Below are 13,966 nucleotides of genomic sequence, written 5' to 3'. Positions count from 1 at the left end.
ATTTGCTCAAGGGCACAAATGACATAGAACACGGATTTGAATCCAGGACAGTTAGATTAACTACAGTGCCATATTGTTTCTCTACACTGCCTCATGCACATAGTGGTGTTAAATTTTTTTAAGTTAATTAAATGATGAAAAAATGAAATGAACTTGGTAAAATTAAATTAATGGAATAAATAAATTTCTGAATGTATTTTTAGTTGACATGATATCAGTTTACCTGGTTTACCAACATAGCAAATTTTCCTAGGATTTTGAATAGAAATGGAGATTTAAAATGTAATTGGAATTTCTATATGTCTTGCTGCAAAGCAAGTTGGAGCTTTACCTTGCTCAGTTGCATGCAGGCTGAAAGTATCTTTTTCTCATATGAATATCTTAAGCCATTTTATATCTGGTGATCATGAATGATAATATAATTTCTGTTCTTAATTTATTAAGTACCACAAACTGAAGATTTGCAATTTCCTCAGAGTTTCAGAAAATAAATTAATTGCAATAATAAAAATTATCTTTAAAGCGCTTTTAAGCAGGGTACTTTGTTTATATTCCAACCTTTCCCATAGAGATGGCACAAATATTTTGATATTGTTTTAGGAACCAAACTTTTTATAGATAGATGTATTTTGAACCTTTGTGTAATCTAATATCACCATCCAATAGAATATAAACTGGTTCATCTAGATATTATTTTTACTTTTAGGTACTTGGCTCTTTATTTACATGTTTTAAAGGATCATTATTTTGGAATAGTTTATTTGAACTAAATGAGACATTTCTGACATCAACTTTTAAAACTTGATGGTTTGGTTCTCTTGTATTTATTTTTTTGTAGACTTGGTGTCTCTAGCTCAAGGCTTGTTTTTGCTTGTAAATGTATAGTGTTACCAATTAAATGATGTAGCAGTTCAAGCAATGTTAACTGCCCTGGATTAAAATGCTCTCAGGCAAGTAAGCAACCATGGTAAGCCATTGGAATTTGGAAAAATAATCAGTGTCCTATGATAGCTGCATATGATGGATCTAATTTTCTATGTATGAGACCTTGGTTAGAAAATGAAGGTGAGCCATCAATGTAATTTCATGCATAACATAGAAACAAGCAGAGGGAAGGAAAAAAAAAAAAGAACAGAGAGTATGTGATCCCAATTTTCCAGAGAAGTGAGGGGGTGCAAAATTTAAGTCTAAGAGAATTGATAAAACTGCAATAATTACATTGAGTCAGTTACACAAATTGTGAAACACAAGTCACCAATTTCTTTTTACTGAGAGCAAACGATATTAATTTTTTAAATAAAACATCCTAGACAACTAAATGTACCTCAATCAAATGGTCTAGTCTTGCTATGCCGCTTAGTGGGTGTAGCTGGGTCTGCACCAAAGTATTTGTCTGTGTTTCGCCTTCATAAGTTTGCCTCTTTCCATACTGGTATTTTTATTATTTGCTATTTTGGTCATGGTTGACTTGGCTTCTTTCTAGGTATCTGTGATTATGTGAAAATAATGTAAAAAAAATTGGGTTTTTATTTTCAGAAGAACCTCTAAGAGACAGATTGGTGAATAATAGTTGTGACATAACTGAAAATGTTATCTTCAACTAATAATCAGGATGATGAGAATTAAACAGAATCCAACACAGAATGTTGATTTTGTGAAGTTAAAAATTATGACGCGTGAAGACTAGGTTTTTCTGAAATGGACAGAAATCTTCAAATAACAATGTTATACTATGAAAGTTTTCTCTTGGGCATAAAGTACCTCAGTGTCACCTGTCCAGAGCTGACATGATGGCTCTGTGATCATCAGGGATCCAAATATCTTCTGTCTTGCTTCTGGGCCACCGTCACTGTGTGACTTCCACATTGTGGACTGATATGGCTGATTAAACCCCAGCATCTTATCAGTGTTCTAACCAGCAGAAAAGATAAAGGACCCAATGAGGGCAAGGTTTAATTATTAAGAGGGGAAATGTTTACAGGGGAAATTTGCAATCTGTCGCAAAAACACAAACCTAAATTATCCTGAAGTACCAAATTTGAAGATACAATGCTAAGTTTTAAAGTGTTGATATTCATATTTTCAGTGGTAAAACTACGGAACATTCTATTCCTGCCAATTGTTTTACCAGTCAATTTAGATACAAGTAGAAACATTTATCATATAAGGTATTTTTAATTGGAAAGAAAGCTTTGGAAAAACATTAGAACATAAGAAAGATGTGAAATGTACTTTATTGTGGTTTTGAAATGTAGTTTGTAGGAAAACTGCACTCAAAGAATTGAAACTTTTCTCAAAGGCTGAAGATAAGAGTGTGCAACCAAGTTTTGTAGTTAGGATCCATTTCTTTAAAAGACACATGGCTTAATATGAAGAGGCATGACAGCTCCTTGAGGGTGGAAATTTTTGCCTGTTTTGTTCACTTACATTCTTTTTTTTTTTTTTTTAATTTTTTATTGTTGGCTGTCACTTACATTCTTGACATCAAGAATTGTTCCTCAGAAAAGGGCAATATCAATGTTTGTTGAGTTAATTGGTCAGTTGATCCATTTATTGGTTAAGTTGCAATGAAAGACAAAGAAGGAACATATCAGCATATGACTAACAAGTAGATTCTTACAAAAGGGGATCTACTGAATATTATCTGAAATAATATAAAAATTTTACCAAATAGCAAATGAGATCAATTGTTTGTTTGTTTGTTTGTTGTTGTTGTTGTTGTTGTTTACTTATTCCCCATTATATTATGAGGAAACCATATAGGGAAAGAACAGCTAAAGGATATATGAAATACACAGAAAATGTCAAATTGCACCCTAACTTAAAAGAAGCTCTTAAATTTCAGCCAAGTAAGCAAAAGGACTGGGACTAGGTTAACACTTGTAACAAGTCACAATAAAATGTGTGGCCTGGCCTGCAAGAGTCATGAGGTTGCAGGAATTTGAGTGAAGTACTTTCTGAACTTATAAAAAGAAAAGTGCAGAGTTTAGTGATAAGTATGCATGTCTTTTGCACTTGTAAGTGATAATGTTTCCTGAATGAGTAAAAAAGTTGTGATAAGCACTGAGTACTATGTATCTTTATAAGTTATCACTCAGGAATATGCAAAGAGATAACACTTTCTCAAAACATGTAAAAAGAACAAAGGCATTAGAAGCAAGCTATGAATGTGGCAAGACAAAGGTTAACATGTACCTTACCTCATGTCATTGGTGTAATTGAGATACATCTAGAGATTATCAAGTTTTCAAATATTCAAGTGACTGGTGAATTAAGCATTTGGTTGATAGAGATTCCACATTTGAAATTACAATTTCTTTAAAAGGCTATTTTTAAAAATTCTGTGCTTTTATTAGAAAGCTTTCTCATAAAAAGTAAATATAGTACAGACCCTTTTTCTTTGCCTTCAACAGAGAATCATTATTTCAACTTTTGTCAAAGAAAGATGATAAATATTTCAAATATATTTGGGAATGAGAGAAAATACATGTCATAAACTAATGTCTAAAACTTTCTAAGTGCACATGCCTTCTCTTCAAAATAGGCAAAATGTATGCAAAATGAACTTTCCTTATTTTATGAAATGAACTCATATAAAGCATCCCTAACGAGAATGTTTTTTGAGAGGATGGTTTTATCTGTTTGGTTCACTCTACTCCCTACCCTTGGAACAAGTCCTAGAACATAGGAGATGCTCAATAAATATTTGGTGTATGAGCAAGTGAGTGAATAAATTAACAGATGAACAAACAGCTAATCATATGCATATGTAATCCAAGAACTCCAATTTTTACTAAAATTCTGCAATCCTGACTTCATCTATGAGTGTGTCAACATAATCAATTTTGGCATTTGATGTGTTTAATGTGGTATTCATAATAAAATCTGGCTCTTAATGTTTTGAGTTGGCCAGTTATTACAGCAAGAGCAAAAGGCTAATTTTCATTCCACTTTATCCTTAATAGTACTTAAGAAACATCATGGAGAAAAATAAAATTTTTCTGATGGATAATGGTAAATAATTGGTAACAAAATTGATGGACTCAGAAGAACTCAGTGGCACTGGGAAGAGATTTTTTCACATCCACAGAGAGAAAGTAATGCTTTATTAATCATCTCTCCATGAGCTTATAGCTATAATTTCTTATACTCCCCAAATTCACATTTTGAATTTTAGTCTCTCACTTCTAACATATACTATTCTGGTTATAAGTTAATGCCATATCAACACTGTTGTTGGGAATTATATTGGGAAATTAAAATTATTTGATTGAAAGCTTCCAGTACTATTAAAATGATTAGTCAAATTTCTTTGAAATTTCTCTTTAAGCTTTTGTTCTATTTAAAATCCTTCCCTAACGTGATCACTGTTATCAATTCAAAGCAATCACAAATGTCTCATAGCCAACCCTGAGTTCTAAACATTAGATTCAGTCCATTAGGCAGCTTGGAAATAGGAATATAATTACATTATATTCCTAAAGTATATTATGTATATTATGGAGCATTAGTTACAGAATAGGACTGAATGGCCAGTTTCTAGAAAGTAGCATACCAATTGACCTCCCAAGATGCCCTCTAGAACTGGAGTATAACTTTGCTGAAATTATTCTAAGGTTACCAATGGATGATGTGCCCATTTTCCTCAGCTCTGCTAGTCTATAAAATCTGTATGTCACCTCTGCTCTTCTCTTTTGTGTTTTCCTTTTGTGCCCTTCTCTGGCTATTTTTACCTTCACTTTGGGATCTTCTGTGTTTGGGGTGTTGGTTTCCTCCCATGACCCCCTCCTGCTCCTAGTGTAGTATAGGTCACATCCCAGAAAGGATAAGATGTGTGTCTTGTCCCTATCCACTTCTCGAGTCACTCCCCTGTGTATAGTTCTTTATTTAATACCTCCTCAGGATGAAGTTGACATTCCTTAACATTTCCTATGAGGCTTTCATGAGAAGGTAAAAGGATCGTCTCTTCAAGACCACTCCTCATTACTTAAATCTCTAGCAATGGAGAAACAATTTCAGCTCTTCAGACATACTCTGCTTTCTTCCTTTCACATGCTTCTCTCTATGTTGACAGCTCATTGCTAAAATTGCATGCTTTTAGACTTCTCCCTGATGGACAATGATATTTGCCCTCAGGACTCAATGTCTTATCCCTCAGGAAACTATCAGTGCTGCCCTGTGGCTTCCAGGTAGGTAGATCAGCTCCTGCTCCCTCTCCCTTGTATCTACTACCAGATAGCTCATCCCTATATTTTAATTATCCATTTACTTTTTTCCCCTGATGACTTTAAGTGGTTTGAGGACAAGACTGAAGCTTGCTCACTATGTATATATTGAAAGATACTGAGTACAAATTAAGTAGCCAATATTTTTTCATATATAAATGAAAAGAAAGGTATTTTGTCTTATTCAGCATTGTATTCTAAGGGCTCAAAATCATATTTAATTATTTAATTAATATTTTCTTTTTTATTTCTTAGCTTCCTATGCATTATTTTCTAAATTCTGGAATTTAAATTGATGAAATAAAAGATAACTAATTGAAACAGTTTTAAAATACAATTTAAAAATACAAAATTTCCTTGACCATCTCCCATAAATTTTGATCATAGATATACATGTTTTAGTCCTCTATTTTAAGGCCTTGTCAGCTAATTGGGGTTCTTTCTTTAAATTTTCTTCTGTAGCTATCTAGTTTTACTTTTTTTTCAGGATAGAATGTACATAGCATATTTTCCACACTTTGGAATTTATCTAGGGCCAAGTGCATTAGTTAACTCTGTGTAAAGGCTTAAAAATTTGATACAAGTGAAATTCCCAATTCTGTTTGCTACTTTCTTATATATTTTCTATATAATTGATTAATAGCTGAGAAATTGTATTAAATAATTTCATCCATGTAAAATTATAACTAAGTGACAAGAACTTTACTTAATACATATTTAAATATTTATATTTTTTTAGGTGTAGATGGACACAACATAATGCCTTTATTTTTATATGGTGCTGAGGATCGAACCCGGGTCCCGCCTGGGCTAGGTGAGTGCTCTACCACTGAGCCACAATCCCAGCCTCAACTTAATATATTTTTAAAAATTATACTAATATATGTGTATATATATATGTATATATGTGGATGTAATACATATATATATATACATATATATACACACATATATATTCGTTGTCAATGGATCTTTATTTAATTTATTTATTTATGTGTGGTGCTGAGAATCAAACCCAGTGCCTCACATATTTTAGGTAAATGCTCTACCACTGGGCCACAACTCCAGCCCTACTTTATGTATTTTGATATACTTTATGAATTTTTCCTCATATTATTTTCTTGATACTCTTTTATCCATGTGCAAAAAAAACTACTTTTAATTTTACTTTGATCAAGTAATATGGCTATTATTGTAATTTTCTTGACTTTACCTAGTACATCATGGCCAAGCATTTTGTTTTAACCTTCCTATGCTTAGTTTTTCCTTTAAGTAGATTATTGGACTGGAGTTTAGTTAAATATGTCCTCCAATCCCCTCAACCGGAGTGAGGGGATTCAAGGAAGTCCCTACCAGGTTGCCTTGTCTGCCTGGGGCCATGGTGTACAGAGGTTGCTTCGAGAAAAGGCTTGCCTCTTTTTACCCCTTACCATAGCTAAGGTTTTGTTGATTATATCTTTTCAAAAACCAATTTTTTTATTTCGTTGACCCATTTCATTTTTTTCTAATCTGTATTTCTTTATCTGTCTTCTAGCCTTTATTATTTCTTCCTTCTATTAAATTTTGGCTTCTTATAGAAAATAAAAATAAAACCAAATATGAAAACAAATACATACTTTTATGAAAAGTGGTAGATAGTATGCACTTGGTATTGCTCTAGTACAAAAATTGAATTATATTATATATATTTTTTGTTCCAAAATTATTATCAATAGTAAACTAAATGTCATCAGATTTAAGCTATTCAATATACCTCATCTTTTTAAAATCCACTTTCACTTTTAATAAGAATGACTGAATGTTTAGCATATTGTCAAATAATCACATTTTGTATTTGCATTAAGTTCTATAAAAATACTGGGTTTCTTTCATTCTCCTTTTGGTAATTCCTTGAGGTCTAAGATCATACCACTGGAGATCTTTTTTAACATAGACTTTTATCCATATTTTATCCACAACATCCATCTTAGAACCAACTGCTTTTGCTGTGTCTCATAAGTTTTGGTACCTTGTATTTTCATTTCTATTTGTATTGAGATATCTTATTTCCCTTTTGATTTTTCTTGGACCCAATTGTTCTTTAAGAATGTGTTAATTTCCATGTATTTGTGAATTCTACCACTTTTCTTTTGTTATTGATTTCTAATGTCATTCTGTTGTGGTCAGAAAAAATACTTGGAATGATTTCAAGCTTCTTAAGTTTGTTAAGATGTGTGTGTGTGTGTGTGTGTGTGAGAGAGAGAGAGAGAGAGAGAGAGAGAGAGAGAGAGAGACTTAGCATGTGATCTATTCTGGGAAATTTTCCATGTGTGCTTGAGAAGAATGTGTATTCTATTATTGGGTGGAATGTCCTGCATATGTTATATAGGTTTATTTGGCTTATAGTGTTCAAATTTCCTAATTTTCTGTCTGAATGAAATAACTATTGTGCAAAATGGAGTATTTAAGCCTCTGTTTGTGTTGCTCTCTCTCCCTTTGGATCTGTTGACAGTTGCCTTACATATTTAGCTGCTCTGATCTTCATTATATACACTTATTCATAATTGTTATGTCTTCCAATTTAATTGCTCTTTTTAACATTATATAATGACCTCGTCTTTTGTGACAGTTTTTGACTTAAATTCTATTTTGTCTTAGGTAAGTATATTCACCTCTTCTCTATTTTGATTGCTGTTATGATAGATATTTTATTTCCATCCCTCATTTTCAGCCTATGTATATCCTTAAATCTAATGTGAGTCAGTGAATCTCTCTTGGACAGCATGCAGTTAGATTTGTCTTATTTTATTTTAAAACCCATTTAACCATACTATACCGTTTGATTAGCAAGTTTAGTCTCTTCACATTTAATTATTGATAGTTAAGAACTTACTACTGCCCATTTTTTAATTGTTTTTTTTTTTTTTTTTGTACTTCATTTTCTCTTCTTCTCCTTTCTGTCTTCCTTTGTGATTTGGTGATTTTTTTTTTGTATTTATATGCTTTGATCCTTTTTAAAAATATTCTTTTGTCATTTATAATGAGTTTTTATTCTTTGTGGTTACCATGAGGCTTACATAAAACTCTTATAGTTTTACTAGTCTATTTTCAAACTGGTAATAACCTCAATCAAACCTAAAAACTGCAAATTTTTACATCCTGCAAAACACTTTATAATTATATATTGATGTCAGGATTTACTTCTTTTGATGGCACAACATCTGTAATCCCAGCAGCTAGGGAGAATGATGCAGAAAGATCACAAGTTTGAGGCCAGCCTCAGCAACTAAGGGAGACCTTGTCTCAAAATAAAAATTTAAAAGGGCTGGGATGCAGCTCAGTGGTAAACTGAGTTCAACCTCCAGAACCAAAAAACAAACACACAAGAAAATAATTATCATTTTGTTAATGTATTGTTTTCCTGCCAGTTAGTTTTCTATCTGTGTTGTCTTATACTCACTGACCTTCTTTTTTTAATGTTTAATATTTTATTTTATAATATAAAATATAAAATCTTAATTAACAATATCAATAATTAAAATATCTAAACTTCATGTGTTTTGTTGCTTTGTTAGACATTTTTCAGATATCTCCCCTTTTCCAAGAAAAATTAGTCTCATGGGTTGAGGAGTGTACTTATATTGAAAGCTTGTGAAATAGAGGTGTCCTACATCTATTCAAAGGGATAATAGAGCACAAAATTTCCCAGAAATCACCTTTAAAAGTTAATGAATTTTGCTGAGTGTTCCAAAAATGATTATTTTGAATTCTCTGTCAGGCATTTATCTCATAAATCACCAGTTTCTTTTCAGTTATTCTGGTTTTATTTTGTTCTTTGGGTGTTGTGATGATTCCCTGATTTTTTTTTTTTTTTTTTTTTTTTGGTAATTCTTATAACCTTGTGTTGATATCTCTGCACATGAAAAAGCCAAGACTACTTTTCAGTCTTTGCAGACTGGCTTTGGCAGGGAAAATTCACTATTCAGCCCAGCAGGAGATTTTGGAGGAATCAGCTGGCAGGCCTGTTGCTGAGTTCTGTGAGTAGTTGGTCAGCTGCTGAAGGCTGCAGGCACCCGGGTCTGCTACCAGATCCACAGGCTTGAGATCTGTGTGCTTGTGTTTTGAATCTTTATCCCTTTTCTTTGTTCTTATCTACCTCAAAGTGAATTAGCCCTGCTGATTGCCTCTGGTAAGACAGGACAGAACTGGGTCTCTCAAATAATGTCCTAAAAGACAGGGAAGTTAGGCACTCCATACGCTTTTCTCCAAAGGAGATGCTGAAAGTTGAATGGACTTTTCTTGGGTTCTGTGCTGGCATCTGGGAGGTGTATGTAGCATTAGTAAAGTAAAATTGTTCTGACCCTTTGCCATGTGTCTTTTCTTGTTTCTGGGTTTCATTAGGGTGCTACAATCTTACACTTGTATTTTGGAGCTCCTGTAAAAGTATTTTCATTGATGGATAGCTGTTAATTGGTGTATTTGTAGGGAAATAAAGTTTGGATCTCTTATTCTGCCATTTTGTTGATGTCATTCCAATGATGTCTTAATTAAGACATACTTTCCCAATTTTTTTTTAGATTCTTTATTTTTAAATTTTCCTTATATTTTTTCATGCCAATATTTTTTATTTTGCAAAACCTACATATTAGAAAATTCAGTTTTTTTTTAAATTTTGTTAATCGTATTTTAAAAAATGCATTTATAGATTCATCAATGAATCATGTGTTAGTGTCCTACAGTTGCTATAACAGATTATCACTCACTAGGTGGCTTAAAACAACATGAATTTATTCTTTCACTATTCAGGAGCCCAGAAATCTGAAATCAGTTTCACTGGGTGTAAATCAAGGTATCTACAGGATTTACTCACCCAGTACTCACTCAAATTTAGGGGAGAGGTAGATCTTTTCCTTGCCTCTTTCAGCTTTTATAGCTACCCGAATTCTCTTGCATTTTGCAATATCATTAGCATTTTCGAATTTCTCTCTTTCTCTCTCCCTCCCTCCCTCCTTCCCTTGCTCCCTCTCTTCTGTGTTTATATTATGCTTTCCTCTAAGTGTTTTTACCTAAAAATTCCCTTTAACTCTCTCATAAGGATACATGAGATTCCACTTAGGGCCCATTGTGTCGTACACAGGCCTGAGCATTTTTAGCATATATGGCCATTAATAAAATTGCTGATCATGAGAAATATGAATGTTATATTTTAGAGATATTATCAATCTGTTTTCCAGAATTGTTTTTCTAATACATCATTAAAATACCAATGTGTAAGAGATGTTGGAAATCCATGCCTTGCCCAACACTTGTTTTCTCAAACTTTAAAAATTTTGTCAATTTAATGGCTTAAAATGATATTGAGTATAGTCCTAAGTTGCCTTTCATTGATCATTAATATAATATTGACTATGACTATATTTATTGCCAACATAATTCAGTTTAATGTTAGGTCTTTTATCCACTTTTTAATATAGTTTTTACTTTTACTTTTCATTATTTTAGGAGTTTTTAAGATAATTCTGTTCGGGGAGGGCAGGTACCAGGGATTGAACTCAGGGGCACTTGACCACTGAGTCACATCCCTGGCCCTATTTTATATTTTTATTTAGAGACAGGGTCTCACTGAGTTGTTTAGTGCTTCACTTTTGCTGAGGCTGGCTGTGAACATGCAATCCTCCTGCCTCAGCCTTCTGAGCTGCAAGATAAATCTATATGCAAATATCTGTTGTTGCAAAAGTCTTATCTTGAATTATGACCCTTCTTTTTACTTTCCCTGACGTTTTTTTGGATGGACAATATCCTTAATTTTAGTAAAATAAAAAAATAGCTTTCTTTCTTTTTTATTTTCTTCTTTTTTGGGTGTGTGTGTGTGTGTGTGTGTGTGTGTGTGTGTATTAAGAAATCTTTCTCTACTGCAAGGAGTTAAAATATATATCCATTACATTTTTGCATTTCCAATCTTCATTCCGCTTAGAGTTGACTTTTTGTTATGCTATGAGATAGGAGTCCAATTTAATCTTTTTTTGAAGTGGATAACTTCATTTTCAGCTCCATTTATCAAATAATCCCTTTTATTCCCTCCCTTTACATAACAAATGTCCTTCTTAAGTAATTCTGTTCCTGGGATTCTGTACTTTACTTCGTTGGTCAATTTGTCTATCACTGTGCCAACCATCTTCTTAATAATTATAGTTTCATCATAAACCCTGATTGTGAAAATTCTTTTAGGTTTTTTTAAATTTAAAAAAACCTTATAATACAATCTATAGATGAAACATATTTCACATGTGATATTACCCATTTTCAACATTTTCCTTTCAAAATATATTTTAAGAGGAATAAAATTAATTCTGAAATAAGATATTTATTAAATAGTCCAATATAGAAGAAATAAAAAGAAATAAAAATGTCTCCTACAAGATTTAGCTTCTAGAGTCATTGTATTTTAAAGACACACAAATTGTAAAGTACAAGTCTGAATTCACTAATGAAACTGCTACCTATTTCTTCAACTATAAAATGGGCCTGTTGCCATTTTTATCTCCAGGTTAATCTATCTTCGGTAATAAAATTGACATATTTACTATCTTCTAATTAAGTGGTATTATTTATCATTTGCATATGCTTGAGATTTTAATCTAGTCTAGACAATCAGGCCTTAACACATTAAAACATTTATTTTTCCTTAGGGGTACATTCACAGTAATTTCTGAGAAGTTGGTTTGCCTGGAAAGGATTCCTATGGTGAGAAGAAAATTACTATAATCTGAGGATTGCTAGTGTCACTTAAGGGGAGGCAAGTATGCTTGAGAGTGGACAATAGAACGTGGCTTCAAGTCCTTTGTGTAAACATGTCCTCTAGCTTATCTTATATACTAGAGCAGCTTTAAAAATATACAGATATTTTGGGGCTTAATCAGTACTGAGTCTGACCTAAGAGTAATTACCTGTAGCTTTGAATATCATTGAGTCTATTTTTTTTGAGGACAGTTCTTGAGGGTTTGGGTGGTAAGTAGAATTCTGATATGAAATGTCATGCACTTAATCCCTTCCCTAGATGTTTTCCCAGTTTGTTCTTCAGTATAAAGTTGAGATACATTTCATCAAACAGCAACTGAATCCCCAGATTAACATATGAGCTATACTGTAAAGGTCATTACGTAGGAAGAGCTAAGTGGCAACTGGGAACTCCTATCCTGACAAAAACTAGCACCATTGCAGTTCCCATCAACAAAATGAATTCCACTCTTTCCCAATTTTACTCAATACAGTTCTGAGTCTCAGATGGGAACATCTTTGGAGAAACCCAGGTCCTGTGTCTACCATTAATGCTGCAAGTTAGAAGCAGAGGAGCGGGTTTTGCTCTTTTTTGGTTTCTATTGTGAGGGATAGTTCAACACAATATATGAGGAAGAGTTCTTTAGACATACAAAGGTAAGTCATACTCTAGCCAGCCAAAGAAATGAAAGTGTAATTTGCCTAAAATCACCAAACTAAGACAAAGAGTTGAGTTCGCTAAATCCAATCTTCCTACGTTATAATACTGATACCCTTATTAACTGAAAGACCCATAGTAAATATTACATATGATTAAGTAAATAACTATAATACCTTGGGTTTATATTATTTCTCAAAAAATTTTCAACTACTTTAAAACTTGTTTAGGCTTTGAAAACTGTGTAGTTGAAAGCAGATTTATTACATTATTTTACAGGTGAGCAAACTAAGATAAAAATAAATTAAATGACTTCCCTATGGTCAAATAGTAGTAAATTTAGCATTACTTATAATTCTAATTTTAACTCACCACCTATTTCCTGAAAAGAAAAGGATATGACTATAATATAAACACACTGAAGGTGAATGAAATGTTTTTCTCTCAGTAACTCTGTGTGATGTAAGGGTCAGTAACAGGAAAACCGATATTTGGGAAATATAGAAAATAAAGGATTTGGTCAGAATGGGTTATGAGAGAATTAGAGCTGAATTCAATTATAATTCCTTTAAATAATACAAAGTCTAGTTTCACACAGTTTTCTCTCATGAAAAAAAGATACTCTACAAATTTCTTGGCATATTTCCACTGTAATAATCCAGCACCATCTGTGGTAACAAAACTAGCATCATAGGCCTTCACTAAATAGATTATGTGTTTCTTAGCAGACACCTGTTCAGAGCATTTAGGTATTAAGTGATCAGTGATCTAAAATGCATCCTTATCCATTGATTGATCCTAGATATTGCATGTAAATGTCAGGAAAGAGTGGCCGTTTTAGAGAAAAAAATATGTATTGAATTTTAAGCTCTTTAACTCTGAAATTATCAAAGGCAAAGTTTTAATTCATTTGCATGTATTAACATAATGTATGGAGATCTTTCACAATACATCTGCACTGTGAAGAGATGTGTACTATTAGAACAGTGCAATTGGGTTGTCCTGTCATTGGCCAGTAAATCATGAGTCGAGGTGGGTCCCCTGGATGTGCCACATTGCATAGCTCTAGGTCTCTCTGCAATACGAGGTCGGCCTGGCCTGCCTGGTTGATTGTGGTGGCCCCAGTCCATCACTAGAACTTAGGTGTTATAATGCCTGCTCTGGGGTTTTCTTTTCCTTGTCTTGTGGTATTCATGGCCTGGAGAGGAATGTAGCATGAAGATAAGCATAGACTGAATGTTATTATAATTTGGCTTGTAGAAATACACAGAGCTTTGAAAAACAAATGTAGTGATTCTAAAAGAAACAGCAAAATTTAAGTAGGAGG

Source organism: Marmota flaviventris, chromosome 3 (assembly GCF_047511675.1).
Source record: "Marmota flaviventris isolate mMarFla1 chromosome 3, mMarFla1.hap1, whole genome shotgun sequence".
Classification (NCBI taxonomy): domain Eukaryota; kingdom Metazoa; phylum Chordata; class Mammalia; order Rodentia; family Sciuridae; genus Marmota; species Marmota flaviventris.
Note: the sequence above shows the minus strand (reverse complement) of the source record.